The sequence below is a fragment of the Phallusia mammillata genome, chromosome 5, assembly GCF_965637545.1.
Source record: "Phallusia mammillata chromosome 5, kaPhaMamm4.hap1.1, whole genome shotgun sequence".
NCBI classification, from domain to species: domain Eukaryota; kingdom Metazoa; phylum Chordata; class Ascidiacea; order Phlebobranchia; family Ascidiidae; genus Phallusia; species Phallusia mammillata.
In genome coordinates this window covers 3,554,464-3,574,463 of record NC_137256.1, presented here as the reverse complement: position 1 = coordinate 3,574,463, position 20,000 = coordinate 3,554,464, and the positions used below count along the sequence as shown (strand labels likewise).

Genomic DNA, 20,000 nt, shown 5'->3' with positions numbered 1-20,000 from the left:
ACCACTGAGCTATACCCCCACATACATTCAGGTGCAAATATGTTTCAATTAATCTCATACAAAACTACAATTTGTGTTAAAAAGGGGGCATCCGGATTTGAACCGGAGACCTCTCGATCTGCAGTCGAATGCTCTACCACTGAGCTATACCCCCACATACACTCAAGCACAAATCAGTTTCAACTATTCGTATACAAACTACCGTTTGCGTTAAAAAAGGGGGCATCCGGATTTGAACCGGAGACCTCTCGATCTGCAGTCGAATGCTCTACCACTGAGCTATACCCCCACATACATTCAGGTGCAAATATGTTTCAATTAATCTCATACAAAACTACAATTTGTGTTAAAAAAGGGGGCATCCGGATTTGAACCGGAGACCTCTCGATCTGCAGTCGAATGCTCTACCACTGAGCTATACCCCCACATACATTCAGGTGCAAATCTGTTTCAAACAAAACTACAATTTGCGTTAAAAAGGGGGCTTTCGGATTTGAACCGGAGACCTCTCGATCTGCAGTCGAATGCTCTACCACTGAGCTATACCCCCAGATACATTCAGGTGCAAATCAGTTTCAAACAAAACCACAATTTGCGTTAAAAAGGGGGCATCCGGATTTGAACCGGAGACCTCTCGATCTGCAGTCGAATGCTCTACCACTGAGCTATACCCCCACATACATTCAGGTGCAAATATGTTTCAATTAATCTCATACAAAACTACAATTTGCGTTAAAAAGGGGGGCATCCGGATTTGAACCGGAGACCTCTCGATCTGCAGTCGAATGCTCTACCACTGAGCTATACCCCCACATACATTCGGGTGCAAATCAGTTTGAACTATTCGTATGCAAACTACCGTTTGCGTTAAAAAAGGGGGCATCCGGATTTGAACCGGAGACCTCTCGATCTGCAGTCGAATGCTCTACCACTGAGCTATACCCCCACATACATTCGGGTGCAAATATGTTTCAACTTATCTCATACAAAACTACAATTTGTGTTAAAAAAGGGGGCATCCGGATTTGAACCGGAGACCTCTCGATCTGCAGTCGAATGCTCTACCACTGAGCTATACCCCCACATACATTCAGGTGCAAATATGTTTCAAACAAAACTACAATTTGCGTTAAAAAGGGGGCATCCGGATTTGAACCGGAGACCTCTCGATCTGCAGTCGAATGCTCTACCACTGAGCTATAGCCCCACATACATTCAGGTGCAAAGCTGTTTCAACTTATCTTATACAAAACTACAATTTGCGTTAAAAAGGGGGCATCCGGATTTGAACCGGAGACCTCTCGACCTGCAGTCGAATGCTCTACCACTGAGCTATACCCCCACATACACTCAAGCACAAATCAGTTTCAACTATTCGTATGCAAACTACCGTTTGCGTTAAAAAAGGGGGCATCCGGGTTTAAACCGGAGACCTCTCGATCTGCAGTCGAATGCTCTACCACTGAGCTATACCCCCACATACATTCAGGTGCAAAGCTGTTTCAACTTATCTTATACAAAACTACAATTTGCGTTAAAAAAGGGGGCATCCGGATTTGAACCGGAGACCTCTCGACCTGCAGTCGAATGCTCTACCACTGAGCTATACCCCCACATACACTCAAGCACAAATCAGTTTCAACTATTCGTATGCAAACTACCGTTTGCGTTAAAAAAGGGGGCATCCGGATTTGAACCGGAGACCTCTCGATCTGCAGTCGAATGCTCTACCACTGAGCTATACCCCCAGATACATTCAGGTGCAAATATGTTTCAACTAATGTGATACAAAACTACAATTTGCGTTAAAAAGGGGGGCATCCGGATTTGAACCGGAGACCTCTCGATCTGCAGTCGAATGCTCTACCACTGAGCTATACCCCCACATACATTCAGTTGCAAATCAGTTTCAAACAAAACTACAATTTGCGTTAAAAAGGGGGCATCCGGATTTGAACCGGAGACCTCTCGATCTGCAGTCGAATGCTCTACCACTGAGCTATACCCCCACATACATTCAGGTGCAAAGCTGTTTCAACTTATCTTATACTACAATTTGCGTTAAAAAGGGGGCATCCGGATTTGAACCGGAGACCTCTCGATCTGCAGTCGAATGCTCTACCACTGAGCTATACCCCCACATACATTCAGGTGCAAATATGTTTCAATTAATCTCATACAAAACTACAATTAGCGTTAAAAAGGGGGCATCCGGATTTGAACCGGAGACCTCTCGATCTGCAGTCGAATGCTCTACCGCTGAGCTATACCCCCACATACACTCAAGCACTAATCTGTTTCAACTAATCTTATACCAAACTACCGTTTGCGTCAAAAAAGGGGGCATCCGGATTTGAACCGGAGACCTCTCGATCTGCAGTGGAATGCTCTACCACTGAGCTATACCCCCACATACACTCAAGCACAAATCAGTTTCAACTAATCTTATACCAAACTACCGTTTGCGTCAAAAAAGGGGGCATCCGGATTTGAACCGGAGACCTCTCGATCTGCAGTCGAATGCTCTACCACTGAGCTATACCCCCACATACATTCGGGTGCAAATCTGTTTCAACTAATGTGATACAAAACTACAATTTGCGTTAAAAAGGGGGCTTTCGGATTTGAACCTGAGACCTCTCGATCTGCAGTCGAATGCTCTACCACTGAGCTATACCCCCACATACATTCAGGTGCAAATATGTTTCAATTAATCTCATACAAAACTACAATTAGCGTTAAAAAGGGGGCATCCGGATTTGAACCGGAGACCTCTCGATCTGCAGTCGAATGCTCTACCGCTGAGCTATACCCCCACATACACTCAAGCACTAATCTGTTTCAACTAATCTTATACCAAACTACCGTTTGCGTCAAAAAAGGGGGCATCCGGATTTGAACCGGAGACCTCTCGATCTGCAGTCGAATGCTCTACCGCTGAGCTATACCCCCACATACACTCAAGCACTAATCTGTTTCAACTAATCTTATACCAAACTACCGTTTGCGTCAAAAAAGGGGGCATCCGGATTTGAACCGGAGACCTCTCGATCTGCAGTGGAATGCTCTACCACTGAGCTATACCCCCACATACACTCAAGCACTAATCTGTTTCAACTAATCTTATACCAAACTACCGTTTGCGTCAAAAAAGGGGGCATCCGGATTTGAACCGGAGACCTCTCGATCTGCAGTGGAATGCTCTACCACTGAGCTATACCCCCACATACACTCAAGCACAAATCAGTTTCAACTTATCTAAAACAAAACTACCGTTTGCGTTAAAAAAAGGGGGCATCCGGATTTGAACCGGAGACCTCTAGATCTGCAGTCGAATGCTCTACCACTGAGCTATACCCCCACATACATTCAGGTGCAAATCTGTTTCAAACAAAACTACAATTTGCGTTAAAAAGGGGGCTTTCGGATTTGAACCTGAGACCTCTCGATCTGCAGTCGAATGCTCTACCACTGAGCTATACCCCCACATACATTCAGGTGCAAAGCTGTTTCAACTTATCTTATACAAAACTACAATTTGCGTTAAAAAGGGTGCATCCGGATTTGAACCGGAGACCTCTCGATCTGCAGTCGAATGCTCTACCACTGAGCTATACCCCCACATACATTCAGGTGCAAAGCTGTTTCAACTTATCTTATACAAAACTACAATTTGCGTTAAAAAGGGGGTCATCCGGATTTGAACCGGAGACCTCTCGATCTGCAGTCGAATGCTCTACCACTGAGCTATACCCCCACATACATTCAGGTGCAAATATGTTTCAATTAATCTCATACAAAACTACAATTTGCGTTAAAAAGGGGGTCATCCGGATTTGAACCGGAGACCTCTCGATCTGCAGTCGAATGATCTACCACTGAGCTATACCCCCACATACTCTCAAGCACAAATCAGTTTCAACTATTCGTACACAAACTACCGTTTGCGTTAAAAAAGGGGGCATTCGGATTTGAACCGGAGACCTCTCGATCTGCAGTCGAATGCTCTACCACTGAGCTATACCCCCACATACCTCCAGGTGCAAATCTGTTTAAATAAATCTTATACAAAACTACACTTTGCGTTAAAAAGGGGGCATCCGGATTTGAACCGGAGACCTCTCGATCTGCAGTCGAATGCTCTACCACTGAGCTATACCCCCACATACATTCAGGTGCAAATATGTTTCAATTAATCTCATACAAAACTACAATTTGCGTTAAAAAGGGGGCATCCGGATTTGAACCGGAGACCTCTCGATCTGCAGTCGAATGCTCTACCACTGAGCTATACCCCCACATACATTCAGGTGCAAATATGTTTCAATTAATCTCATACAAAACTACAATTTGCGTTAAAAAGGGGGCATCCGGATTTGAACCGGAGACCTCTCGATCTGCAGTCGAATGCTCTACCATTGAGCTATACCCCCACGTACATTCGGGTGCAAATCTGTTTCAACTAATGTGATACAAAACTACAATTTGTGTTAAAAAAGGGGGCATCCGGATTTGAACCGGAGACCTCTTGATCTGCAGTCGAATGCTCTACCACTGAGCTATACCCCCACATACATTCGGGTGCAAATCTGTTTCAACTAATGTGATACAAAACTACAATTTGTGTTAAAAAAGGGGGCATCCGGATTTGAACCGGAGACCTCTCGATCTGCAGTCGAATGCTCTACCATTGAGCTATACCCCCACGTACATTCGGGTGCAAATCTGTTTCAACTAATGTGATACAAAACTACAATTTGTGTTAAAAAAGGGGGCATCCGGATTTGAACCGGAGACCTCTCGATCTGCAGTCGAATGCTCTACCACTGAGCTATACCCCCACATACATTCGGGTGCAAATCTGTTTCAACTAATGTGATACAAAACTACAATTTGTGTTAAAAAGGGGGCATCCGGATTTGAACCGGAGACCTCTCGATCTGCAGTCGAATGCTCTACCACTGAGCTATACCCCCACATACATTCAGGTGCAAATCTGTTTCAAACAAAACTACAATTTGCGTTAAAAAGCGGGCATCCGGATTTGAACCGGAGACCTGTCGATCTGCAGTCGAATGCTCTACCACTGAGCTATACCCCCACATACATTCGGGTGCAAATCTGTTTCAACTAATGTGATACAAAACTACAATTTGTGTTAAAAAAGGGGGCATACGGATTCGAACCGGAGACCTCTCGATCTGCAGTCGAATGCTCTACCACTGAGCTATACCCCCACATACATTCGGGTGCAAATCTGTTTCAATTAATCTCATACAAAACTACAATTTGTGTTAAAAAAGGGGGCATCCGGATTTGAACCGGAGACCTCTCGATCTGCAGTCGAATGCTCTACCACTGAGCTATACCCCCACATACATTCAGGTGCAAATCTGTTTCAAACAAAACTACAATTTGCGTTAAAAAGGGGGCTTTCGGATTTGAACCGGAGACCTCTCGATCTGCAGTCGAATGCTCTACCACTGAGCTATACCCCCACATACATTCAGGTGCAAATCTGTTTCAAACAAAACTACAATTTGCGTTAAAAAGGGGTCATCCGGATTTGAACCGGAGACCTCTCGATCTGCAGTCGAATGCTCTACCACTGAGCTATACCCCCACATACACTCAAGCACAAATCAGTTTCAACTATTCGTATACAAACTACCGTTTGCGTTAAAAAAGGGGGCATTCGGATTTGAACCGGAGACCTCTCGATCTGCAGTCGAATGCTCTACCACTGAGCTATACCCCCACATACATTCAGGTCCAAATCTGTTTAAATTAATCTTATACAAAACTACACTTTGCGTTATAAAGGGGGCATCCGGATTTGAACCGGAGACCTCTCGATCTGCAGTCGAATGCTCTACCACTGAGCTATACCCCCACATACATTCAGGTGCAAATCTGTTTCAAACAAAACTACAATTTGCGTTAAAAAGGGGGCATCCGGATTTGAACCGGAGACCTCTCGATCTGCAGTCGAATGCTCTACCATTGAGCTATACCCCCACATACATTCGGGTGCAAATCTGTTTCAACTAATGTGATACAAAACTACAATTTGTGTTAAAAAAGGGGGCATCCGGATTTGAACCGGAGACCTCTCGATCTGCAGTCGAATGCTCTACCACTGAGCTATACCCCCACATACATTCAGGTGCAAAGCTGTTTCAATTTATCTCATACAAAACTACAATTTGCGTTAAATAGGGGGCATCCAGATTTGAACCGCAGACCTCTCGATTTGCATTCGAATGCTCTACCACTGAGCTATACCCCCACATACATTCGGGTGCAAATCTGTTTAATTAATCTCATACAAAACTACAATTTGTGTTAAAAAAGGGGGCATCCGGATTTGAACCGGAGACCTCTCGATCTGCAGTCGAATGCTCTACCACTGAGCTATACCCCCACATACATTCAGGTGCAAATCTGTTTCAATTTATCTCATACAAAACTACAATTTGCGTTAAATAGGGGGCATCCAGATTTGAACCGCAGACCTCTCGATCTGCAGTCGAATGCTCTACCACTGAGCTATACCCCCACATACATTCGGGTGCAAATCTGTTTAATTAATCTCATACAAAACTACAATTTGTGTTAAAAAAGGGGGCATCCGGATTTGAACCGGAGACCTCTCGATCTGCAGTCGAATGCTCTACCACTGAGCTATACCCCCACATACATTCAGGTGCAAATCTGTTTCAAACAAAACTACAATTTGCGTTAAAAAGGGGGCTTTCGGATTTGAACCGGAGACCTCTCGATCTGCAGTCGAATGCTCTACCACTGAGCTATACCCCCACATACATTCAGGTGCAAATCTGTTTCAAACAAAACTACAATTTGCGTTAAAAAGGGGGCATCCGGCTTTGAACCGGAGACCTCTCGATCTGCAGTCGAATGCTCTACCATTGAGCTATACCCCCACATACATTCGGGTGCAAATCTGTTTCAACTAATGTGATACAAAACTACAATTTGTGTTAAAAAGGGGGGCATCCGGATTTGAACCGGAGACCTCTCGATCTGCAGTCGAATGCTCTACCACTGAGCTATACCCCCACATACATTCAGGTGCAAATCAGTTTCAATTAATCTTATACAAAACTACACTTTGCGTTAAAAAGGGGGCATCCGGATTTGAACCGGAGACCTCTCGATCTGCAGTCGAATGCTCTACCACTGAGCTATAACCCCACATACATTCAGGTGCAAAGCTGTTTCAATTAATCTTATACAAAACTACACTTTGCGTTAAAAAGGGGGCATCCGGATTTGAACCGGAGACCTCTCGATCTGCAGTCGAATGCTCTACCACTGAGCTATACCCCCACATACATTCAAGCACAATTCAGTATCAACTATTCGTATATACAAACTACAATTTGCGTTAAAAAGGGGGCATCCGGATTTGAACCGGAGACCTGTCGATCTGCAGTCGAATGCTCTACCACTGAGCTATACCCCCACATACATTCAGGTGCAAATATGTTTCAATTAATCTCATAAAAAACTACAATTAGCGTTAAAAAGGGGGCATCCGGATTTGAACCGGAGACCTCTCGATCTGCAGTCGAATGCTCTACCACTGAGCTATACCCCCACATACACTCAAGCACAAATCAGTTTCAACTATTCGTATACAAACTACCGTTTGCGTTAAAAAAGGGGGCATCCGGATTTGAACCGGAGACCTCTCGATCTGCAGTCGAATGCTCTAGCACTGAGCTATACCCCCACATACATTCAGGTGCAAATCTGTTTCAATTAATCTTATACAAAACTACACTTTGCGTTAAAAAGGGGGCATCCGGATTTGAACCGGAGACCTCTCGATCTGCAGTCGAATGCTCTACCACTGAGCTATACCCCCACATACATTCAGGTGCAAATATGTTTCAATTAATCTCATACAAAACTACAATTTGCGTTAAAAAGGGGGTCATCCGGATTTGAACCGGAGACCTCTCGATCTGCAGTCGAATGCTCTACCACTGAGCTATACCCCCACATACATTCAGGTGCAAATATGTTTCAATTAATCTCATACAAAACTACAATTTGCTTTAAAAAGGGGGTCATCCGGATTTGAACCGGAGACCTCTCGATCTGCAGTCGAATGCTCTACCACTGAGCTATACCCCCACATACATTCAGGTGCAAATATGTTTCAATTAATCTCATACAAAACTACAATTTGTGTTAAAAAGGGGGCATCCGGATTTGAACCGGAGACCTCTCGATCTGCAGTCGAATGCTCTACCACTGAGCTATACCCCCACATACACTCAAGCACAAATCAGTTTCAACTATTCGTATACAAACTACCGTTTGCGTTAAAAAAGGGGGCATCCGGATTTGAACCGGAGACCTCTCGATCTGCAGTCGAATGCTCTACCACTGAGCTATACCCCCACATACATTCAGGTGCAAATATGTTTCAATTAATCTCATACAAAACTACAATTTGTGTTAAAAAAGGGGGCATCCGGATTTGAACCGGAGACCTCTCGATCTGCAGTCGAATGCTCTACCACTGAGCTATACCCCCACATACACTCAAGCACAAATCAGTTTCAACTATTCGTATACAAACTACCGTTTGCGTTAAAAAAGGGGCATCCGGATTTGAACCGGAGACCTCTCGATCTGCAGTCGAATGCTCTACCACTGAGCTATACCCCCAGATACATTCAGGTGCAAATCAGTTTCAAACAAAACCACAATTTGCGTTAAAAAGGGGGCATCCGGATTTGAACCGGAGACCTCTCGATCTGCAGTCGAATGCTCTACCACTGAGCTATACCCCCACATACATTCAGGTGCAAATATGTTTCAATTAATCTCATACAAAACTACAATTTGCGTTAAAAAGGGGGGCATCCGGATTTGAACCGGAGACCTCTCGATCTGCAGTCGAATGCTCTACCACTGAGCTATACCCCCACATACATTCGGGTGCAAATCAGTTTGAACTATTCGTATGCAAACTACCGTTTGCGTTAAAAAAGGGGGCATCCGGATTTGAACCGGAGACCTCTCGATCTGCAGTCGAATGCTCTACCACTGAGCTATACCCCCACATACATTCGGGTGCAAATATGTTTCAACTTATCTCATACAAAACTACAATTTGTGTTAAAAAAGGGGGCATCCGGATTTGAACCGGAGACCTCTCGATCTGCAGTCGAATGCTCTACCACTGAGCTATACCCCCACATACATTCAGGTGCAAATATGTTTCAAACAAAACTACAATTTGCGTTAAAAAGGGGGCATCCGGATTTGAACCGGAGACCTCTCGATCTGCAGTCGAATGCTCTACCACTGAGCTATAGCCCCACATACATTCAGGTGCAAAGCTGTTTCAACTTATCTTATACAAAACTACAATTTGCGTTAAAAAGGGGGCATCCGGATTTGAACCGGAGACCTCTCGACCTGCAGTCGAATGCTCTACCACTGAGCTATACCCCCACATACACTCAAGCACAAATCAGTTTCAACTATTCGTATGCAAACTACCGTTTGCGTTAAAAAAGGGGGCATCCGGGTTTGAACCGGAGACCTCTCGATCTGCAGTCGAATGCTCTACCACTGAGCTATACCCCCACATACATTCAGGTGCAAAGCTGTTTCAACTTATCTTATACAAAACTACAATTTGCGTTAAAAAAGGGGGCATCCGGATTTGAACCGGAGACCTCTCGACCTGCAGTCGAATGCTCTACCACTGAGCTATACCCCCACATACACTCAAGCACAAATCAGTTTCAACTATTCGTATGCAAACTACCGTTTGCGTTAAAAAAGGGGGCATCCGGATTTGAACCGGAGACCTCTCGATCTGCAGTCGAATGCTCTACCACTGAGCTATACCCCCAGATACATTCAGGTGCAAATATGTTTCAACTAATGTGATACAAAACTACAATTTGCGTTAAAAAGGGGGGCATCCGGATTTGAACCGCAGACCTCTCGATCTGCAGTCGAATGCTCTACCACTGAGCTATACCCCCACATACATTCAGTTGCAAATCAGTTTCAAACAAAACTACAATTTGCGTTAAAAAGGGGGCATCCGGATTTGAACCGGAGACCTCTCGATCTGCAGTCGAATGCTCTACCACTGAGCTATACCCCCACATACATTCAGGTGCAAAGCTGTTTCAACTTATCTTATAGTACAATTTGCGTTAAAAAGGGGGCATCCGGATTTGAACCGGAGACCTCTCGATCTGCAGTCGAATGCTCTACCACTGAGCTATACCCCCACATACATTCAGGTGCAAATATGTTTCAATTAATCTCATACAAAACTACAATTTGCGTTAAAAAGGGGGCATCCGGATTTGAACCGGAGACCTCTCGATCTGCAGTCGAATGCTCTACCGCTGAGCTATACCCCCACATACACTCAAGCACAAATCTGTTTCAACTAATCTTATACCAAACTACCGTTTGCGTCAAAAAAGGGGGCATCCGGATTTGAACCGGAGACCTCTCGATCTGCAGTGGAATGCTCTACCACTGAGCTATACCCCCACATACACTCAAGCACAAATCAGTTTCAACTTATCTAAAACAAAACTACCGTTTGCGTTAAAAAAAGGGGGCATCCGGATTTGAACCGGAGACCTCTAGATCTGCAGTCGAATGCTCTACCACTGAGCTATACCCCCACATACATTCAGGTGCAAATCTGTTTCAAACAAAACTACAATTTGCGTTAAAAAGGGGGCTTTCGGATTTGAACCTGAGACCTCTCGATCTGCAGTCGAATGCTCTACCACTGAGCTATACCCCCACATACATTCAGGTGCAAAGCTGTTTCAACTTATCTTATACAAAACTACAATTGGCGTTAAAAAGGGTGCATCCGGATTTGAACCGGAGACCTCTCGATCTGCAGTCGAATGCTCTACCACTGAGCTATACCCCCACATACATTCAGGTGCAAAGCTGTTTCAACTTATCTTATACAAAACTACAATTTGCGTTAAAAAGGGGTCATCCGGATTTGAACCGGAGACCTCTCGATCTGCAGTCGAATGCTCTACCACTGAGCTATACCCCCACATACATTCAGGTGCAAATATGTTTCAATTAATCTCATACAAAACTACAATTTGCGTTAAAAAGGGGTCATCCGGATTTGAACCGGAGACCTCTCGATCTGCAGTCGAATGCTCTACCACTGAGCTATACCCCCACATACATTCAGGTGCAAATATGTTTCAATTAATCTCATACAAAACTACAATTTGTGTTAAAAAGGGGGCATCCGGATTTGAACCGGAGACCTCTCGATCTGCAGTCGAATGCTCTACCACTGAGCTATACCCCCACATACACTCAAGCACAAATCAGATTCAACTATTCGTATACAAACTACCGTTTGCGTTAAAAAAGGGGGCATCCGGATTTGAACCGGAGACCTCTCGATCTGCAGTCGAATGCTCTACCACTGAGCTATACCCCCACATACATTCAGGTGCAAATATGTTTCAATTAATCTCATACAAAACTACAATTTGTGTTAAAAAAGGGGGCATCCGGATTTGAACCGGAGACCTCTCGATCTGCAGTCGAATGCTCTACCACTGAGCTATACCCCCACATACACTCAAGCACAAATCAGTTTCAACTATTCGTATACAAACTACCGTTTGCGTTAAAAAAGGGGCATCCGGGTTTGAACCGGAGACCTCTCGATCTGCAGTCGAATGCTCTACCACTGAGCTATACCCCCAGATACATTCAGGTGCAAATCAGTTTCAAACAAAACCACAATTTGCGTTAAAAAGGGGGCATCCGGATTTGAACCGGAGACCTCTCGATCTGCAGTCGAATGCTCTACCACTGAGCTATACCCCCACATACATTCAGGTGCAAATATGTTTCAATTAATCTCATACAAAACTACAATTTGCGTTAAAAAGGGGGGCATCCGGATTTGAACCGGAGACCTCTCGATCTGCAGTCGAATGCTCTACCACTGAGCTATACCCCCACATACATTCGGGTGCAAATCAGTTTGAACTATTCGTATGCAAACTACCGTTTGCGTTAAAAAAGGGGGCATCCGGATTTGAACCGGAGACCTCTCGATCTGCAGTCGAATGCTCTACCACTGAGCTATACCCCCACATACATTCGGGTGCAAATATGTTTCAACTTATCTCATACAAAACTACAATTTGTGTTAAAAAAGGGGGCATCCGGATTTGAACCGGAGACCTCTCGATCTGCAGTCGAATGCTCTACCACTGAGCTATACCCCCACATACATTCAGGTGCAAATATGTTTCAAACAAAACTACAATTTGCGTTAAAAAGGGGGCATCCGGATTTGAACCGGAGACCTCTCGATCTGCAGTCGAATGCTCTACCACTGAGCTATAGCCCCACATACATTCAGGTGCAAAGCTGTTTCAACTTATCTTATACAAAACTACAATTTGCGTTAAAAAGGGGGCATCCGGATTTGAACCGGAGACCTCTCGACCTGCAGTCGAATGCTCTACCACTGAGCTATACCCCCACATACACTCAAGCACAAATCAGTTTCAACTATTCGTATGCAAACTACCGTTTGCGTTAAAAAAGGGGGCATCCGGGTTTGAACCGGAGACCTCTCGATCTGCAGTCGAATGCTCTACCACTGAGCTATACCCCCACATACATTCAGGTGCAAAGCTGTTTCAACTTATCTTATACAAAACTACAATTTGCGTTAAAAAAGGGGGCATCCGGATTTGAACCGGAGACCTCTCGACCTGCAGTCGAATGCTCTACCACTGAGCTATACCCCCACATACACTCAAGCACAAATCAGTTTCAACTATTCGTATGCAAACTACCGTTTGCGTTAAAAAAGGGGGCATCCGGATTTGAACCGGAGACCTCTCGATCTGCAGTCGAATGCTCTACCACTGAGCTATACCCCCAGATACATTCAGGTGCAAATATGTTTCAACTAATGTGATACAAAACTACAATTTGCGTTAAAAAGGGGGGCATCCGGATTTGAACCGGAGACCTCTCGATCTGCAGTCGAATGCTCTACCACTGAGCTATACCCCCACATACATTCAGTTGCAAATCAGTTTCAAACAAATTTACAATTTGCGTTAAAAAGGGGGCATCCGGATTTGAACCGGAGACCTCTCGATCTGCAGTCGAATGCTCTACCACTGAGCTATACCCCCACATACATTCAGGTGCAAAGCTGTTTCAACTTATCTTATACTACAATTTGCGTTAAAAAGGGGGCATCCGGATTTGAACCGGAGACCTCTCGATCTGCAGTCGAATGCTCTACCACTGAGCTATACCCCCACATACATTCGGGTGCAAATATGTTTCAATTAATCTCATACAAACCTACAATTAGCGTTAAAAAGGGGGCATCCGGATTTGAACCGGAGACCTCTCGATCTGCAGTCGAATGCTCTACCGCTGAGCTATACCCCCACATACATTCAGGTGCAAATATGTTTCAATTAATCTCATACAAAACTACAATTTGCGTTAAAAAGGGGTCATCCGGATTTGAACCGGAGACCTCTCGATCTGCAGTCGAATGCTCTACCACTGAGCTATACCCCCACATACATTCGGGTGCAAATATGTTTCAACTTATCTCATACAAAACTACAATTTGTGTTAAAAAAGGGGGCATCCGGATTTGAACCGGAGACCTCTCGATCTGCAGTCGAATGCTCTACCACTGAGCTATACCCCCACATACATTCAGGTGCAAATATGTTTCAAACAAAACTACAATTTGCGTTAAAAAGGGGGCATCCGGATTTGAACCGGAGACCTCTCGATCTGCAGTCGAATGCTCTACCACTGAGCTATAGCCCCACATACATTCAGGTGCAAAGCTGTTTCAACTTATCTTATACAAAACTACAATTTGCGTTAAAAAGGGGGCATCCGGATTTGAACCGGAGACCTCTCGACCTGCAGTCGAATGCTCTACCACTGAGCTATACCCCCACATACACTCAAGCACAAATCAGTTTCAACTATTCGTATGCAAACTACCGTTTGCGTTAAAAAAGGGGGCATCCGGGTTTGAACCGGAGACCTCTCGATCTGCAGTCGAATGCTCTACCACTGAGCTATACCCCCACATACATTCAGGTGCAAAGCTGTTTCAACTTATCTTATACAAAACTACAATTTGCGTTAAAAAAGGGGGCATCCGGATTTGAACCGGAGACCTCTCGACCTGCAGTCGAATGCTCTACCACTGAGCTATACCCCCACATACACTCAAGCACAAATCAGTTTCAACTATTCGTATGCAAACTACCGTTTGCGTTAAAAAAGGGGGCATCCGGATTTGAACCGGAGACCTCTCGATCTGCAGTCGAATGCTCTACCACTGAGCTATACCCCCAGATACATTCAGGTGCAAATATGTTTCAACTAATGTGATACAAAACTACAATTTGCGTTAAAAAGGGGGGCATCCGGATTTGAACCGGAGACCTCTCGATCTGCAGTCGAATGCTCTACCACTGAGCTATACCCCCACATACATTCAGTTGCAAATCAGTTTCAAACAAATTTACAATTTGCGTTAAAAAGGGGGCATCCGGATTTGAACCGGAGACCTCTCGATCTGCAGTCGAATGCTCTACCACTGAGCTATACCCCCACATACATTCAGGTGCAAAGCTGTTTCAACTTATCTTATACTACAATTTGCGTTAAAAAGGGGGCATCCGGATTTGAACCGGAGACCTCTCGATCTGCAGTCGAATGCTCTACCACTGAGCTATACCCCCACATACATTCGGGTGCAAATATGTTTCAATTAATCTCATACAAACCTACAATTAGCGTTAAAAAGGGGGCATCCGGATTTGAACCGGAGACCTCTCGATCTGCAGTCGAATGCTCTACCGCTGAGCTATACCCCCACATACATTCAGGTGCAAATATGTTTCAATTAATCTCATACAAAACTACAATTTGCGTTAAAAAGGGGTCATCCGGATTTGAACCGGAGACCTCTCGATCTGCAGTCGAATGCTCTACCACTGAGCTATACCCCCACATACACTCAAGCACTAATCTGTTTCAACTAATCTTATACCAAACTACCGTTTGCGTCAAAAAAGGGGGCATCCGGATTTGAACCGGAGACCTCTCGATCTGCAGTGGAATGCTCTACCACTGAGCTATACCCCCACATACATTCAGGTGCAAATATGTTTCAATTAATCTCATACAAAACTACAATTTGCGTTAAAAAGGGGTCATCCGGATTTGAACCGGAGACCTCTAGATCTGCAGTCGAATGCTCTACCACTGAGCTATACCCCCACATACACTCAAGCACTAATCTGTTTCAACTAATCTTATACCAAACTACCGTTTGCGTCAAAAAAGGGGGCATCCGGATTTGAACCGGAGACCTCTCGATCTGCAGTGGAATGCTCTACCACTGAGCTATACCCCCACATACACTCAAGCATAAATCAGTTTCAACTTATCTAAAACAAAACTACCGTTTGCGTTAAAAAAAGGGGGCATCCGGATTTGAACCGGAGACCTCTAGATCTGCAGTCGAATGCTCTACCACTGAGCTATACCCCCACATACATTCAGGTGCAAATCTGTTTCAAACAAAACTACAATTTGCGTTAAAAAGGGGGCTTTCGGATTTGAACCGGAGACCTCTCGATCTGCAGTCGAATGCTCTACCACTGAGCTATACCCCCACATACATTCAGGTGCAAAGCTGTTTCAACTTATCTTATACAAAACTACAATTTGCGTTAAAAAGGGTGCATCCGGATTTGAACCGGAGACCTCTCGATCTGCAGTCGAATGCTCTACCACTGAGCTATACCCCCACATACATTCAGGTGCAAAGCTGTTTCAACTTATCTTATACAAAACTACAATTTACGTTAAAAAGGGGGGCATCCGGATTTGAACCGGAGACCTCTCGATCTGCAGTCGAATGCTCTACCACTGAGCTATACCCCCACATACATTCAGGTGCAAAGCTGTTTCAACTTATCTGATACAAAACTACAATTTACGTTAAAAAGGGGGGCATCCGGATTTGAACCGGAGACCTCTCGATCTGCAGTCGAATGCTCTACCACTGAGCTATACCCCCACATACATTCAGGTGCAAATCTGTTTCAAACAAAACTACAATTTGCGTTAAAAAGGGGGCATCCGGATTTGAATCGGAGACCTCTCGATCTGCAGTCGAATGCTCTACCACTGAGCTATACCCCCACATACATTCAGGTGCAAATCTGTTTCAAACAAAACTACAATTTGCGTTAAAAAGGGGGCATCCGGATATGAACCGGAGACCTCTCGATCTGCAGTCGAATGCTCTACCACTGAGCTATACCCCCACATACACTCAAGCACAAATCAGTATCAACTATTCGTATACAAACTACCGTTTGCGTTAAAAAAGGGGGCATCCGGATTTGAACCGGAGACCTCTCGATCTGCAGTCGAATGCTCTTCCACTGAGCTATACCCCCAGATACATTCAGGTGCAAATATGTTTCAATTAATCTCATACAAAACTACAATTAGCGTTAAAAAGGGGGCATCCGGATTTGAACCGGAGACCTCTCGATCTGCAGTCGAATGCTCTACCACTGAGCTATACCCCCACATACATTCAGGTGCAAATATGTTTCAATTAATCTCATACAAAACTACAATTAGCGTTAAAAAGGGGGCATCCGGATTTGAACCGGAGACCTCTCGATCTGCAGTCGAATGCTCTACCACTGAGCTATACCCCCACATACATTCAGTTGCAAATCTGTTTCAAACAAAACTACAATTTGCGTTAAAAAGGGGGCATCCGGATTTGAACCGGAGACCTCTCGATCTGCAGTCGAATGCTCTACCACTGAGCTATACCCGCACATACATTCGGGTGCAAGTCTGTTTCAACTAATGTGATACAAAACTACAATTTGTGTTAAAAAAGGGGGCATCCGGATTTGAACCGGAGACCTCTCGATCTGCAGTCGAATGCTCTACCACTGAGCTATACCCCCACATACATTCAGGTGCAAATCTGTTTCAAACAAAACTACAATTTGCGTTAAAAAGGGGGCTCCCGGATTTGAACCGGAGACCTCTCGATCTGCAGTCGAATGCTCTACCCCCACATACATTCAGGTGCAAAGCTGTTTCAACTTATCTGATACAAAACTACAATTAGCGTCAAAAAGGGGGCATCCGGATTTGAACCGGAGACCTCTCGATCTGCAGTCGAATGCTCTACCACTGAGCTATACCCCCACATACATTCAGTTGCAAATCAGTTTCAAACAAAACTACAATTTGCGTTAAAAAGGGGGGCATCCGGATTTGAACCGGAGACCTCTCGATCTGCAGTCGAATGCTCTACCACTGAGCTATACCCCCACATACATTCAGTTGCAAATCAGTTTCAAACAAAACTACAATTTGCGTTAAAAATGGGGGCATCTGGATTTGAACCGGAGACCTCTAGCGCTGCAGTCGAATGCTCTACCACTGAGCTATACCCCCACATACATTCGGGTGCAAATATGTTTCAACTAATGTGATAGAAAACTACAATTTGTGTTAAAAAAGGGGGCATCCGGATTTGAACCGGAGACCTCTCGATCTGCAGTCGAATGCTCTACCACTGAGCTATACCCCCACATACATTCAGGTGCAAAGCTGTTTCAACTTATCTCATACAAAACTACAATTTGCGTTAAAAAGGGGGCATCCGGATTTGAACCGGAGACCTCTCGATCTGCAGTCGAATGCTCTACCACTGGGCTATACCCCCACATACATTCAGGTGCAAATCTGTTTCAAACAAAACTACAATTTGCGTTAAAAAGGGGGCTTACGGATATGAACCGGAGACCTCTCGATCTGCAGTCGAATGCTCTACCACTGAGCTATACCCCCACATACATTCAGGTGCAAAGCTGTTTCAACTTATCTTATACAAAACTACAATGTGCGTTAAAAAGGGGGTCATCCGGATTTGAACCGAAGACCTCTCGATCTGTAGTCGAATGCTCTACCACTGAGCTATACCCCCACATACATTCAGGTGCAAATATGTTTCAATTCATCTCATACAAAACTACAATTTGTGTTAAAAAAGGGGGCATCCGGATTTGAACCGGAGACCTCTCGATCTGCAGTCGAATGCTCTACCACTGAGCTATACCCCCACATACACTCAAGCACAAATCAGTTTCAACTATTCGTATACAAACTACCGTTTGCGTTAAAAAAGGGGGCATCCGGATTTGAACCGGAGACCTCTCGATCTGCAGTCGAATGCTCTACCACTGAGCTATACCCCCACATACATTCAGGTGCAAAGCTGTTTCAACTAATCTTATACAAACCTACAATTTGCGTTAAAAAGGGGGCTCCCGGATTTGAACCGGAGACCTCTCGATCTGCAGTCGAATGCTCTACCACTGAGCTATACCCCCACATACATTCAGGTGCAAATATGTTTCAATTAATCTCATACAAAACTACAATTTGTGTTAAAAAAGGGGGCATCCGGATTTGAACCGGAGACCTCTCGATCTGCAGTCGAATGCTCTACCACTGAGCTATACCCCCACATACATTCAGGTGCAAATATGTTTCAACTTATCTTATACAAAACTACAATGTGCGTTAAAAAGGGGGTCATCCGGATTTGAACCGAAGACCTCTCGATCTGCAGTCGAATGCTCTACCACTGAGCTATACCCCCACATACATTCAGGTGCAAATATGTTTCAATTCATCTCATACAAAACTACAATTTGTGTTAAAAAAGGGGGCATCCGGATTTGAACCGGAGACCTCTCGATCTGCAGTCGAATGCTCTACCACTGAGCTATAACCCCCACATACATTCAGTTGCCAATCTGTTTCAAACAAAACTACAATTTGCGTCAAAAAAGGGGGCATCCGGATTTGAACCGGAGACCTCTCGATATGCAGTCGAATGCTCTACCACTGAGCTATACCCCCAGATACATTCAGGTGCAAATATGTTTCAACTTATCTCATACAAAACTACAATTTGCGTTAAAAAGGGGGCATCCGGATTTGAACCGGAGACCTCTCGATCTGCAGTCGAATGCTCTACCACTGAGCTATACCTCCACATACATTCAGGTGCAAAGCTGTTTTAACTTATCTGATACAAACCTACAATTTGCGTTAAAAAGGGGGCTCCCGGATTTGAACCGGAGACCTCTCGATCTGCAGTCGAATGCTCTACCACTGAGCTATAACCCCCACATACATTCAGTTGCCAATCTGTTTCAAACAAAACTACAATTTTCGTTAAAAAGGGGGCATCCGGATTTGAACCGGAGACCTCTCGATCTGCAGTCGAATGCTCTACCACTGAGCTATACCCCCACATACATTCAGTTGCCAATCTGTTTCAAACAAAACTACAATTTGCGTTAAAAAGGGGGCATCCGGATTTGAACCGGAGACCTCTCGATCTGCAGTCGAATGCTCTACCACTGAGCTATACCCCCACATACATTCAGGTGCAAATATGTTTCAATTACTCTCATACAAAACTACAATATGCGTTAAAAAGGGGGCATCCGGATTTGAACCGGAGACCTCTCGATCTGCAGTCGAATGCTCTACCACTGAGCTATACCCCCACATACACTCAAGCACAAATCAGTATCAACTATTCGTATATACAAACTACCGTTTGCGTTAAAAAAGGGGGCATCCGGATTTGAACCGGAGACCTCTCGATCTGCAGTCGAATGCTCTACCACTGAGCTATACCCCCACTTACATTCAGTTGCCAATCTGTTTCAAACAAAACTACAATTTGCGTTAAAAAGGGGGCATCCGGATTTGAACCCGAGACCTCTCGATCTGCAGTCGAATGCTCTACCACTGAGCTATACCCCCACTTACATTCAGGTGCAAATCTGTTT

At 44.5% G+C, this 20,000-nt stretch overlaps 1 protein-coding gene and 144 non-coding genes across 145 annotated transcripts in view; 1 reads left to right on the top strand and 144 right to left on the bottom strand.

Moving 5' to 3' along the window:
- The window catches only part of Trnac-gca (transfer RNA cysteine (anticodon GCA)), a 73-nt gene extending 54 nt beyond the window's left edge, over window positions 1-19 (bottom strand). Inside the window, exon 1 of the tRNA in view lies at window positions 1-19. This exon is cut by the window's left edge and continues 54 nt beyond it. This is a non-coding gene — a tRNA (tRNA-Cys).
- Window positions 1-20,000, top strand: part of LOC145229495 (lysine-specific demethylase 8-like) — a 35,860-nt gene that overhangs the window by 8,888 nt on the left and 6,972 nt on the right. The gene's annotated exons all lie outside the window — the stretch shown is intronic.
- Trnac-gca (transfer RNA cysteine (anticodon GCA)) lies at window positions 83-154 on the bottom strand. Its single transcript has one exon. It is a non-coding gene; the product is annotated as a tRNA-Cys (tRNA).
- On the bottom strand, window positions 218-289 carry Trnac-gca (transfer RNA cysteine (anticodon GCA)). The gene has a single exon. It is a non-coding gene; the product is annotated as a tRNA-Cys (tRNA).
- Window positions 354-425, bottom strand: Trnac-gca (transfer RNA cysteine (anticodon GCA)). Its single transcript has one exon. It is a non-coding gene; the product is annotated as a tRNA-Cys (tRNA).
- Trnac-gca (transfer RNA cysteine (anticodon GCA)) lies at window positions 479-550 on the bottom strand. Its single transcript has one exon. It is a non-coding gene; the product is annotated as a tRNA-Cys (tRNA).
- Trnac-gca (transfer RNA cysteine (anticodon GCA)) lies at window positions 604-675 on the bottom strand. The gene has a single exon. It is a non-coding gene; the product is annotated as a tRNA-Cys (tRNA).
- Trnac-gca (transfer RNA cysteine (anticodon GCA)) lies at window positions 740-811 on the bottom strand. Its single transcript has one exon. It is a non-coding gene; the product is annotated as a tRNA-Cys (tRNA).
- Window positions 875-946, bottom strand: Trnac-gca (transfer RNA cysteine (anticodon GCA)). The gene has a single exon. It is a non-coding gene; the product is annotated as a tRNA-Cys (tRNA).
- Trnac-gca (transfer RNA cysteine (anticodon GCA)) lies at window positions 1,011-1,082 on the bottom strand. Its single transcript has one exon. It is a non-coding gene; the product is annotated as a tRNA-Cys (tRNA).
- Window positions 1,136-1,207, bottom strand: Trnac-gca (transfer RNA cysteine (anticodon GCA)). The gene has a single exon. It is a non-coding gene; the product is annotated as a tRNA-Cys (tRNA).
- Trnac-gca (transfer RNA cysteine (anticodon GCA)) lies at window positions 1,271-1,342 on the bottom strand. The gene has a single exon. It is a non-coding gene; the product is annotated as a tRNA-Cys (tRNA).
- On the bottom strand, window positions 1,406-1,477 carry Trnac-gca (transfer RNA cysteine (anticodon GCA)). Its single transcript has one exon. It is a non-coding gene; the product is annotated as a tRNA-Cys (tRNA).
- Window positions 1,542-1,613, bottom strand: Trnac-gca (transfer RNA cysteine (anticodon GCA)). The gene has a single exon. It is a non-coding gene; the product is annotated as a tRNA-Cys (tRNA).
- Window positions 1,677-1,748, bottom strand: Trnac-gca (transfer RNA cysteine (anticodon GCA)). The gene has a single exon. It is a non-coding gene; the product is annotated as a tRNA-Cys (tRNA).
- On the bottom strand, window positions 1,813-1,884 carry Trnac-gca (transfer RNA cysteine (anticodon GCA)). The gene has a single exon. It is a non-coding gene; the product is annotated as a tRNA-Cys (tRNA).
- Trnac-gca (transfer RNA cysteine (anticodon GCA)) lies at window positions 1,938-2,009 on the bottom strand. The gene has a single exon. It is a non-coding gene; the product is annotated as a tRNA-Cys (tRNA).
- On the bottom strand, window positions 2,068-2,139 carry Trnac-gca (transfer RNA cysteine (anticodon GCA)). The gene has a single exon. It is a non-coding gene; the product is annotated as a tRNA-Cys (tRNA).
- On the bottom strand, window positions 2,203-2,274 carry Trnac-gca (transfer RNA cysteine (anticodon GCA)). Its single transcript has one exon. It is a non-coding gene; the product is annotated as a tRNA-Cys (tRNA).
- Trnac-gca (transfer RNA cysteine (anticodon GCA)) lies at window positions 2,339-2,410 on the bottom strand. Its single transcript has one exon. It is a non-coding gene; the product is annotated as a tRNA-Cys (tRNA).
- Trnac-gca (transfer RNA cysteine (anticodon GCA)) lies at window positions 2,475-2,546 on the bottom strand. Its single transcript has one exon. It is a non-coding gene; the product is annotated as a tRNA-Cys (tRNA).
- On the bottom strand, window positions 2,745-2,816 carry Trnac-gca (transfer RNA cysteine (anticodon GCA)). The gene has a single exon. It is a non-coding gene; the product is annotated as a tRNA-Cys (tRNA).
- Window positions 2,881-2,952, bottom strand: Trnac-gca (transfer RNA cysteine (anticodon GCA)). Its single transcript has one exon. It is a non-coding gene; the product is annotated as a tRNA-Cys (tRNA).
- Trnac-gca (transfer RNA cysteine (anticodon GCA)) lies at window positions 3,017-3,088 on the bottom strand. The gene has a single exon. It is a non-coding gene; the product is annotated as a tRNA-Cys (tRNA).
- Trnac-gca (transfer RNA cysteine (anticodon GCA)) lies at window positions 3,153-3,224 on the bottom strand. The gene has a single exon. It is a non-coding gene; the product is annotated as a tRNA-Cys (tRNA).
- On the bottom strand, window positions 3,290-3,361 carry Trnac-gca (transfer RNA cysteine (anticodon GCA)). The gene has a single exon. It is a non-coding gene; the product is annotated as a tRNA-Cys (tRNA).
- Trnac-gca (transfer RNA cysteine (anticodon GCA)) lies at window positions 3,550-3,621 on the bottom strand. Its single transcript has one exon. It is a non-coding gene; the product is annotated as a tRNA-Cys (tRNA).
- Window positions 3,685-3,757, bottom strand: Trnac-gca (transfer RNA cysteine (anticodon GCA)). The gene has a single exon. It is a non-coding gene; the product is annotated as a tRNA-Cys (tRNA).
- Window positions 3,821-3,893, bottom strand: Trnac-gca (transfer RNA cysteine (anticodon GCA)). Its single transcript has one exon. It is a non-coding gene; the product is annotated as a tRNA-Cys (tRNA).
- Trnac-gca (transfer RNA cysteine (anticodon GCA)) lies at window positions 3,957-4,028 on the bottom strand. The gene has a single exon. It is a non-coding gene; the product is annotated as a tRNA-Cys (tRNA).
- Window positions 4,092-4,163, bottom strand: Trnac-gca (transfer RNA cysteine (anticodon GCA)). The gene has a single exon. It is a non-coding gene; the product is annotated as a tRNA-Cys (tRNA).
- Trnac-gca (transfer RNA cysteine (anticodon GCA)) lies at window positions 4,227-4,298 on the bottom strand. Its single transcript has one exon. It is a non-coding gene; the product is annotated as a tRNA-Cys (tRNA).
- On the bottom strand, window positions 4,362-4,433 carry Trnac-gca (transfer RNA cysteine (anticodon GCA)). Its single transcript has one exon. It is a non-coding gene; the product is annotated as a tRNA-Cys (tRNA).
- Window positions 4,498-4,569, bottom strand: Trnac-gca (transfer RNA cysteine (anticodon GCA)). The gene has a single exon. It is a non-coding gene; the product is annotated as a tRNA-Cys (tRNA).
- Window positions 4,634-4,705, bottom strand: Trnac-gca (transfer RNA cysteine (anticodon GCA)). The gene has a single exon. It is a non-coding gene; the product is annotated as a tRNA-Cys (tRNA).
- Trnac-gca (transfer RNA cysteine (anticodon GCA)) lies at window positions 4,770-4,841 on the bottom strand. The gene has a single exon. It is a non-coding gene; the product is annotated as a tRNA-Cys (tRNA).
- On the bottom strand, window positions 4,905-4,976 carry Trnac-gca (transfer RNA cysteine (anticodon GCA)). The gene has a single exon. It is a non-coding gene; the product is annotated as a tRNA-Cys (tRNA).
- On the bottom strand, window positions 5,030-5,101 carry Trnac-gca (transfer RNA cysteine (anticodon GCA)). The gene has a single exon. It is a non-coding gene; the product is annotated as a tRNA-Cys (tRNA).
- On the bottom strand, window positions 5,166-5,237 carry Trnac-gca (transfer RNA cysteine (anticodon GCA)). The gene has a single exon. It is a non-coding gene; the product is annotated as a tRNA-Cys (tRNA).
- Window positions 5,302-5,373, bottom strand: Trnac-gca (transfer RNA cysteine (anticodon GCA)). The gene has a single exon. It is a non-coding gene; the product is annotated as a tRNA-Cys (tRNA).
- On the bottom strand, window positions 5,427-5,498 carry Trnac-gca (transfer RNA cysteine (anticodon GCA)). The gene has a single exon. It is a non-coding gene; the product is annotated as a tRNA-Cys (tRNA).
- Trnac-gca (transfer RNA cysteine (anticodon GCA)) lies at window positions 5,552-5,623 on the bottom strand. Its single transcript has one exon. It is a non-coding gene; the product is annotated as a tRNA-Cys (tRNA).
- On the bottom strand, window positions 5,687-5,758 carry Trnac-gca (transfer RNA cysteine (anticodon GCA)). Its single transcript has one exon. It is a non-coding gene; the product is annotated as a tRNA-Cys (tRNA).
- On the bottom strand, window positions 5,822-5,893 carry Trnac-gca (transfer RNA cysteine (anticodon GCA)). Its single transcript has one exon. It is a non-coding gene; the product is annotated as a tRNA-Cys (tRNA).
- On the bottom strand, window positions 5,947-6,018 carry Trnac-gca (transfer RNA cysteine (anticodon GCA)). Its single transcript has one exon. It is a non-coding gene; the product is annotated as a tRNA-Cys (tRNA).
- On the bottom strand, window positions 6,083-6,154 carry Trnac-gca (transfer RNA cysteine (anticodon GCA)). The gene has a single exon. It is a non-coding gene; the product is annotated as a tRNA-Cys (tRNA).
- Trnac-gca (transfer RNA cysteine (anticodon GCA)) lies at window positions 6,353-6,424 on the bottom strand. Its single transcript has one exon. It is a non-coding gene; the product is annotated as a tRNA-Cys (tRNA).
- Window positions 6,488-6,559, bottom strand: Trnac-gca (transfer RNA cysteine (anticodon GCA)). Its single transcript has one exon. It is a non-coding gene; the product is annotated as a tRNA-Cys (tRNA).
- Window positions 6,623-6,694, bottom strand: Trnac-gca (transfer RNA cysteine (anticodon GCA)). Its single transcript has one exon. It is a non-coding gene; the product is annotated as a tRNA-Cys (tRNA).
- On the bottom strand, window positions 6,748-6,819 carry Trnac-gca (transfer RNA cysteine (anticodon GCA)). The gene has a single exon. It is a non-coding gene; the product is annotated as a tRNA-Cys (tRNA).
- Window positions 6,873-6,944, bottom strand: Trnac-gca (transfer RNA cysteine (anticodon GCA)). The gene has a single exon. It is a non-coding gene; the product is annotated as a tRNA-Cys (tRNA).
- Trnac-gca (transfer RNA cysteine (anticodon GCA)) lies at window positions 7,009-7,080 on the bottom strand. Its single transcript has one exon. It is a non-coding gene; the product is annotated as a tRNA-Cys (tRNA).
- On the bottom strand, window positions 7,144-7,215 carry Trnac-gca (transfer RNA cysteine (anticodon GCA)). Its single transcript has one exon. It is a non-coding gene; the product is annotated as a tRNA-Cys (tRNA).
- On the bottom strand, window positions 7,279-7,350 carry Trnac-gca (transfer RNA cysteine (anticodon GCA)). Its single transcript has one exon. It is a non-coding gene; the product is annotated as a tRNA-Cys (tRNA).
- Window positions 7,415-7,486, bottom strand: Trnac-gca (transfer RNA cysteine (anticodon GCA)). Its single transcript has one exon. It is a non-coding gene; the product is annotated as a tRNA-Cys (tRNA).
- Window positions 7,550-7,621, bottom strand: Trnac-gca (transfer RNA cysteine (anticodon GCA)). The gene has a single exon. It is a non-coding gene; the product is annotated as a tRNA-Cys (tRNA).
- Window positions 7,685-7,756, bottom strand: Trnac-gca (transfer RNA cysteine (anticodon GCA)). The gene has a single exon. It is a non-coding gene; the product is annotated as a tRNA-Cys (tRNA).
- On the bottom strand, window positions 7,820-7,891 carry Trnac-gca (transfer RNA cysteine (anticodon GCA)). Its single transcript has one exon. It is a non-coding gene; the product is annotated as a tRNA-Cys (tRNA).
- Trnac-gca (transfer RNA cysteine (anticodon GCA)) lies at window positions 7,955-8,027 on the bottom strand. The gene has a single exon. It is a non-coding gene; the product is annotated as a tRNA-Cys (tRNA).
- Window positions 8,091-8,163, bottom strand: Trnac-gca (transfer RNA cysteine (anticodon GCA)). Its single transcript has one exon. It is a non-coding gene; the product is annotated as a tRNA-Cys (tRNA).
- Window positions 8,227-8,298, bottom strand: Trnac-gca (transfer RNA cysteine (anticodon GCA)). The gene has a single exon. It is a non-coding gene; the product is annotated as a tRNA-Cys (tRNA).
- On the bottom strand, window positions 8,362-8,433 carry Trnac-gca (transfer RNA cysteine (anticodon GCA)). The gene has a single exon. It is a non-coding gene; the product is annotated as a tRNA-Cys (tRNA).
- On the bottom strand, window positions 8,498-8,569 carry Trnac-gca (transfer RNA cysteine (anticodon GCA)). The gene has a single exon. It is a non-coding gene; the product is annotated as a tRNA-Cys (tRNA).
- Trnac-gca (transfer RNA cysteine (anticodon GCA)) lies at window positions 8,632-8,703 on the bottom strand. The gene has a single exon. It is a non-coding gene; the product is annotated as a tRNA-Cys (tRNA).
- Trnac-gca (transfer RNA cysteine (anticodon GCA)) lies at window positions 8,757-8,828 on the bottom strand. Its single transcript has one exon. It is a non-coding gene; the product is annotated as a tRNA-Cys (tRNA).
- Window positions 8,893-8,964, bottom strand: Trnac-gca (transfer RNA cysteine (anticodon GCA)). Its single transcript has one exon. It is a non-coding gene; the product is annotated as a tRNA-Cys (tRNA).
- Window positions 9,028-9,099, bottom strand: Trnac-gca (transfer RNA cysteine (anticodon GCA)). The gene has a single exon. It is a non-coding gene; the product is annotated as a tRNA-Cys (tRNA).
- Trnac-gca (transfer RNA cysteine (anticodon GCA)) lies at window positions 9,164-9,235 on the bottom strand. The gene has a single exon. It is a non-coding gene; the product is annotated as a tRNA-Cys (tRNA).
- Trnac-gca (transfer RNA cysteine (anticodon GCA)) lies at window positions 9,289-9,360 on the bottom strand. The gene has a single exon. It is a non-coding gene; the product is annotated as a tRNA-Cys (tRNA).
- Window positions 9,424-9,495, bottom strand: Trnac-gca (transfer RNA cysteine (anticodon GCA)). Its single transcript has one exon. It is a non-coding gene; the product is annotated as a tRNA-Cys (tRNA).
- On the bottom strand, window positions 9,559-9,630 carry Trnac-gca (transfer RNA cysteine (anticodon GCA)). Its single transcript has one exon. It is a non-coding gene; the product is annotated as a tRNA-Cys (tRNA).
- On the bottom strand, window positions 9,695-9,766 carry Trnac-gca (transfer RNA cysteine (anticodon GCA)). The gene has a single exon. It is a non-coding gene; the product is annotated as a tRNA-Cys (tRNA).
- On the bottom strand, window positions 9,830-9,901 carry Trnac-gca (transfer RNA cysteine (anticodon GCA)). Its single transcript has one exon. It is a non-coding gene; the product is annotated as a tRNA-Cys (tRNA).
- Trnac-gca (transfer RNA cysteine (anticodon GCA)) lies at window positions 9,966-10,037 on the bottom strand. Its single transcript has one exon. It is a non-coding gene; the product is annotated as a tRNA-Cys (tRNA).
- On the bottom strand, window positions 10,091-10,162 carry Trnac-gca (transfer RNA cysteine (anticodon GCA)). Its single transcript has one exon. It is a non-coding gene; the product is annotated as a tRNA-Cys (tRNA).
- Window positions 10,221-10,292, bottom strand: Trnac-gca (transfer RNA cysteine (anticodon GCA)). Its single transcript has one exon. It is a non-coding gene; the product is annotated as a tRNA-Cys (tRNA).
- Window positions 10,356-10,427, bottom strand: Trnac-gca (transfer RNA cysteine (anticodon GCA)). Its single transcript has one exon. It is a non-coding gene; the product is annotated as a tRNA-Cys (tRNA).
- Window positions 10,492-10,563, bottom strand: Trnac-gca (transfer RNA cysteine (anticodon GCA)). Its single transcript has one exon. It is a non-coding gene; the product is annotated as a tRNA-Cys (tRNA).
- Trnac-gca (transfer RNA cysteine (anticodon GCA)) lies at window positions 10,629-10,700 on the bottom strand. Its single transcript has one exon. It is a non-coding gene; the product is annotated as a tRNA-Cys (tRNA).
- Window positions 10,889-10,960, bottom strand: Trnac-gca (transfer RNA cysteine (anticodon GCA)). Its single transcript has one exon. It is a non-coding gene; the product is annotated as a tRNA-Cys (tRNA).
- Window positions 11,024-11,095, bottom strand: Trnac-gca (transfer RNA cysteine (anticodon GCA)). Its single transcript has one exon. It is a non-coding gene; the product is annotated as a tRNA-Cys (tRNA).
- Trnac-gca (transfer RNA cysteine (anticodon GCA)) lies at window positions 11,159-11,230 on the bottom strand. The gene has a single exon. It is a non-coding gene; the product is annotated as a tRNA-Cys (tRNA).
- Window positions 11,294-11,365, bottom strand: Trnac-gca (transfer RNA cysteine (anticodon GCA)). Its single transcript has one exon. It is a non-coding gene; the product is annotated as a tRNA-Cys (tRNA).
- Trnac-gca (transfer RNA cysteine (anticodon GCA)) lies at window positions 11,429-11,500 on the bottom strand. The gene has a single exon. It is a non-coding gene; the product is annotated as a tRNA-Cys (tRNA).
- Trnac-gca (transfer RNA cysteine (anticodon GCA)) lies at window positions 11,565-11,636 on the bottom strand. The gene has a single exon. It is a non-coding gene; the product is annotated as a tRNA-Cys (tRNA).
- Window positions 11,699-11,770, bottom strand: Trnac-gca (transfer RNA cysteine (anticodon GCA)). Its single transcript has one exon. It is a non-coding gene; the product is annotated as a tRNA-Cys (tRNA).
- Window positions 11,824-11,895, bottom strand: Trnac-gca (transfer RNA cysteine (anticodon GCA)). The gene has a single exon. It is a non-coding gene; the product is annotated as a tRNA-Cys (tRNA).
- Trnac-gca (transfer RNA cysteine (anticodon GCA)) lies at window positions 11,960-12,031 on the bottom strand. The gene has a single exon. It is a non-coding gene; the product is annotated as a tRNA-Cys (tRNA).
- On the bottom strand, window positions 12,095-12,166 carry Trnac-gca (transfer RNA cysteine (anticodon GCA)). The gene has a single exon. It is a non-coding gene; the product is annotated as a tRNA-Cys (tRNA).
- Trnac-gca (transfer RNA cysteine (anticodon GCA)) lies at window positions 12,231-12,302 on the bottom strand. The gene has a single exon. It is a non-coding gene; the product is annotated as a tRNA-Cys (tRNA).
- On the bottom strand, window positions 12,356-12,427 carry Trnac-gca (transfer RNA cysteine (anticodon GCA)). The gene has a single exon. It is a non-coding gene; the product is annotated as a tRNA-Cys (tRNA).
- On the bottom strand, window positions 12,491-12,562 carry Trnac-gca (transfer RNA cysteine (anticodon GCA)). The gene has a single exon. It is a non-coding gene; the product is annotated as a tRNA-Cys (tRNA).
- Window positions 12,626-12,697, bottom strand: Trnac-gca (transfer RNA cysteine (anticodon GCA)). The gene has a single exon. It is a non-coding gene; the product is annotated as a tRNA-Cys (tRNA).
- On the bottom strand, window positions 12,762-12,833 carry Trnac-gca (transfer RNA cysteine (anticodon GCA)). Its single transcript has one exon. It is a non-coding gene; the product is annotated as a tRNA-Cys (tRNA).
- Trnac-gca (transfer RNA cysteine (anticodon GCA)) lies at window positions 12,897-12,968 on the bottom strand. Its single transcript has one exon. It is a non-coding gene; the product is annotated as a tRNA-Cys (tRNA).
- Window positions 13,033-13,104, bottom strand: Trnac-gca (transfer RNA cysteine (anticodon GCA)). Its single transcript has one exon. It is a non-coding gene; the product is annotated as a tRNA-Cys (tRNA).
- On the bottom strand, window positions 13,158-13,229 carry Trnac-gca (transfer RNA cysteine (anticodon GCA)). The gene has a single exon. It is a non-coding gene; the product is annotated as a tRNA-Cys (tRNA).
- Trnac-gca (transfer RNA cysteine (anticodon GCA)) lies at window positions 13,288-13,359 on the bottom strand. The gene has a single exon. It is a non-coding gene; the product is annotated as a tRNA-Cys (tRNA).
- Trnac-gca (transfer RNA cysteine (anticodon GCA)) lies at window positions 13,423-13,494 on the bottom strand. Its single transcript has one exon. It is a non-coding gene; the product is annotated as a tRNA-Cys (tRNA).
- On the bottom strand, window positions 13,558-13,629 carry Trnac-gca (transfer RNA cysteine (anticodon GCA)). Its single transcript has one exon. It is a non-coding gene; the product is annotated as a tRNA-Cys (tRNA).
- Trnac-gca (transfer RNA cysteine (anticodon GCA)) lies at window positions 13,694-13,765 on the bottom strand. Its single transcript has one exon. It is a non-coding gene; the product is annotated as a tRNA-Cys (tRNA).
- Window positions 13,819-13,890, bottom strand: Trnac-gca (transfer RNA cysteine (anticodon GCA)). The gene has a single exon. It is a non-coding gene; the product is annotated as a tRNA-Cys (tRNA).
- Window positions 13,954-14,025, bottom strand: Trnac-gca (transfer RNA cysteine (anticodon GCA)). Its single transcript has one exon. It is a non-coding gene; the product is annotated as a tRNA-Cys (tRNA).
- Trnac-gca (transfer RNA cysteine (anticodon GCA)) lies at window positions 14,089-14,160 on the bottom strand. Its single transcript has one exon. It is a non-coding gene; the product is annotated as a tRNA-Cys (tRNA).
- Trnac-gca (transfer RNA cysteine (anticodon GCA)) lies at window positions 14,225-14,296 on the bottom strand. The gene has a single exon. It is a non-coding gene; the product is annotated as a tRNA-Cys (tRNA).
- Trnac-gca (transfer RNA cysteine (anticodon GCA)) lies at window positions 14,360-14,431 on the bottom strand. Its single transcript has one exon. It is a non-coding gene; the product is annotated as a tRNA-Cys (tRNA).
- On the bottom strand, window positions 14,496-14,567 carry Trnac-gca (transfer RNA cysteine (anticodon GCA)). The gene has a single exon. It is a non-coding gene; the product is annotated as a tRNA-Cys (tRNA).
- On the bottom strand, window positions 14,621-14,692 carry Trnac-gca (transfer RNA cysteine (anticodon GCA)). Its single transcript has one exon. It is a non-coding gene; the product is annotated as a tRNA-Cys (tRNA).
- Window positions 14,751-14,822, bottom strand: Trnac-gca (transfer RNA cysteine (anticodon GCA)). The gene has a single exon. It is a non-coding gene; the product is annotated as a tRNA-Cys (tRNA).
- On the bottom strand, window positions 14,886-14,957 carry Trnac-gca (transfer RNA cysteine (anticodon GCA)). Its single transcript has one exon. It is a non-coding gene; the product is annotated as a tRNA-Cys (tRNA).
- Window positions 15,021-15,092, bottom strand: Trnac-gca (transfer RNA cysteine (anticodon GCA)). The gene has a single exon. It is a non-coding gene; the product is annotated as a tRNA-Cys (tRNA).
- On the bottom strand, window positions 15,157-15,228 carry Trnac-gca (transfer RNA cysteine (anticodon GCA)). Its single transcript has one exon. It is a non-coding gene; the product is annotated as a tRNA-Cys (tRNA).
- On the bottom strand, window positions 15,292-15,363 carry Trnac-gca (transfer RNA cysteine (anticodon GCA)). Its single transcript has one exon. It is a non-coding gene; the product is annotated as a tRNA-Cys (tRNA).
- On the bottom strand, window positions 15,428-15,499 carry Trnac-gca (transfer RNA cysteine (anticodon GCA)). Its single transcript has one exon. It is a non-coding gene; the product is annotated as a tRNA-Cys (tRNA).
- Window positions 15,565-15,636, bottom strand: Trnac-gca (transfer RNA cysteine (anticodon GCA)). Its single transcript has one exon. It is a non-coding gene; the product is annotated as a tRNA-Cys (tRNA).
- Window positions 15,690-15,761, bottom strand: Trnac-gca (transfer RNA cysteine (anticodon GCA)). Its single transcript has one exon. It is a non-coding gene; the product is annotated as a tRNA-Cys (tRNA).
- On the bottom strand, window positions 15,825-15,896 carry Trnac-gca (transfer RNA cysteine (anticodon GCA)). The gene has a single exon. It is a non-coding gene; the product is annotated as a tRNA-Cys (tRNA).
- On the bottom strand, window positions 15,961-16,032 carry Trnac-gca (transfer RNA cysteine (anticodon GCA)). Its single transcript has one exon. It is a non-coding gene; the product is annotated as a tRNA-Cys (tRNA).
- Window positions 16,097-16,168, bottom strand: Trnac-gca (transfer RNA cysteine (anticodon GCA)). The gene has a single exon. It is a non-coding gene; the product is annotated as a tRNA-Cys (tRNA).
- Trnac-gca (transfer RNA cysteine (anticodon GCA)) lies at window positions 16,222-16,293 on the bottom strand. Its single transcript has one exon. It is a non-coding gene; the product is annotated as a tRNA-Cys (tRNA).
- On the bottom strand, window positions 16,347-16,418 carry Trnac-gca (transfer RNA cysteine (anticodon GCA)). The gene has a single exon. It is a non-coding gene; the product is annotated as a tRNA-Cys (tRNA).
- On the bottom strand, window positions 16,482-16,553 carry Trnac-gca (transfer RNA cysteine (anticodon GCA)). Its single transcript has one exon. It is a non-coding gene; the product is annotated as a tRNA-Cys (tRNA).
- On the bottom strand, window positions 16,617-16,688 carry Trnac-gca (transfer RNA cysteine (anticodon GCA)). Its single transcript has one exon. It is a non-coding gene; the product is annotated as a tRNA-Cys (tRNA).
- Trnac-gca (transfer RNA cysteine (anticodon GCA)) lies at window positions 16,752-16,823 on the bottom strand. Its single transcript has one exon. It is a non-coding gene; the product is annotated as a tRNA-Cys (tRNA).
- Window positions 16,877-16,948, bottom strand: Trnac-gca (transfer RNA cysteine (anticodon GCA)). The gene has a single exon. It is a non-coding gene; the product is annotated as a tRNA-Cys (tRNA).
- Trnac-gca (transfer RNA cysteine (anticodon GCA)) lies at window positions 17,013-17,084 on the bottom strand. The gene has a single exon. It is a non-coding gene; the product is annotated as a tRNA-Cys (tRNA).
- Trnac-gca (transfer RNA cysteine (anticodon GCA)) lies at window positions 17,260-17,331 on the bottom strand. The gene has a single exon. It is a non-coding gene; the product is annotated as a tRNA-Cys (tRNA).
- On the bottom strand, window positions 17,386-17,457 carry Trnac-gca (transfer RNA cysteine (anticodon GCA)). Its single transcript has one exon. It is a non-coding gene; the product is annotated as a tRNA-Cys (tRNA).
- Window positions 17,648-17,719, bottom strand: Trnac-gca (transfer RNA cysteine (anticodon GCA)). The gene has a single exon. It is a non-coding gene; the product is annotated as a tRNA-Cys (tRNA).
- On the bottom strand, window positions 17,783-17,854 carry Trnac-gca (transfer RNA cysteine (anticodon GCA)). The gene has a single exon. It is a non-coding gene; the product is annotated as a tRNA-Cys (tRNA).
- Trnac-aca (transfer RNA cysteine (anticodon ACA)) lies at window positions 18,043-18,115 on the bottom strand. Its single transcript has one exon. It is a non-coding gene; the product is annotated as a tRNA-Cys (tRNA).
- Window positions 18,180-18,251, bottom strand: Trnac-gca (transfer RNA cysteine (anticodon GCA)). The gene has a single exon. It is a non-coding gene; the product is annotated as a tRNA-Cys (tRNA).
- On the bottom strand, window positions 18,315-18,386 carry Trnac-gca (transfer RNA cysteine (anticodon GCA)). Its single transcript has one exon. It is a non-coding gene; the product is annotated as a tRNA-Cys (tRNA).
- On the bottom strand, window positions 18,450-18,521 carry Trnac-gca (transfer RNA cysteine (anticodon GCA)). The gene has a single exon. It is a non-coding gene; the product is annotated as a tRNA-Cys (tRNA).
- On the bottom strand, window positions 18,586-18,657 carry Trnac-gca (transfer RNA cysteine (anticodon GCA)). Its single transcript has one exon. It is a non-coding gene; the product is annotated as a tRNA-Cys (tRNA).
- On the bottom strand, window positions 18,721-18,793 carry Trnac-gca (transfer RNA cysteine (anticodon GCA)). Its single transcript has one exon. It is a non-coding gene; the product is annotated as a tRNA-Cys (tRNA).
- Window positions 18,858-18,930, bottom strand: Trnac-gca (transfer RNA cysteine (anticodon GCA)). The gene has a single exon. It is a non-coding gene; the product is annotated as a tRNA-Cys (tRNA).
- On the bottom strand, window positions 18,985-19,056 carry Trnac-gca (transfer RNA cysteine (anticodon GCA)). The gene has a single exon. It is a non-coding gene; the product is annotated as a tRNA-Cys (tRNA).
- On the bottom strand, window positions 19,120-19,191 carry Trnac-gca (transfer RNA cysteine (anticodon GCA)). Its single transcript has one exon. It is a non-coding gene; the product is annotated as a tRNA-Cys (tRNA).
- On the bottom strand, window positions 19,255-19,327 carry Trnac-gca (transfer RNA cysteine (anticodon GCA)). Its single transcript has one exon. It is a non-coding gene; the product is annotated as a tRNA-Cys (tRNA).
- Window positions 19,381-19,452, bottom strand: Trnac-gca (transfer RNA cysteine (anticodon GCA)). Its single transcript has one exon. It is a non-coding gene; the product is annotated as a tRNA-Cys (tRNA).
- Window positions 19,506-19,577, bottom strand: Trnac-gca (transfer RNA cysteine (anticodon GCA)). Its single transcript has one exon. It is a non-coding gene; the product is annotated as a tRNA-Cys (tRNA).
- On the bottom strand, window positions 19,641-19,712 carry Trnac-gca (transfer RNA cysteine (anticodon GCA)). Its single transcript has one exon. It is a non-coding gene; the product is annotated as a tRNA-Cys (tRNA).
- On the bottom strand, window positions 19,778-19,849 carry Trnac-gca (transfer RNA cysteine (anticodon GCA)). The gene has a single exon. It is a non-coding gene; the product is annotated as a tRNA-Cys (tRNA).
- Trnac-gca (transfer RNA cysteine (anticodon GCA)) lies at window positions 19,903-19,974 on the bottom strand. The gene has a single exon. It is a non-coding gene; the product is annotated as a tRNA-Cys (tRNA).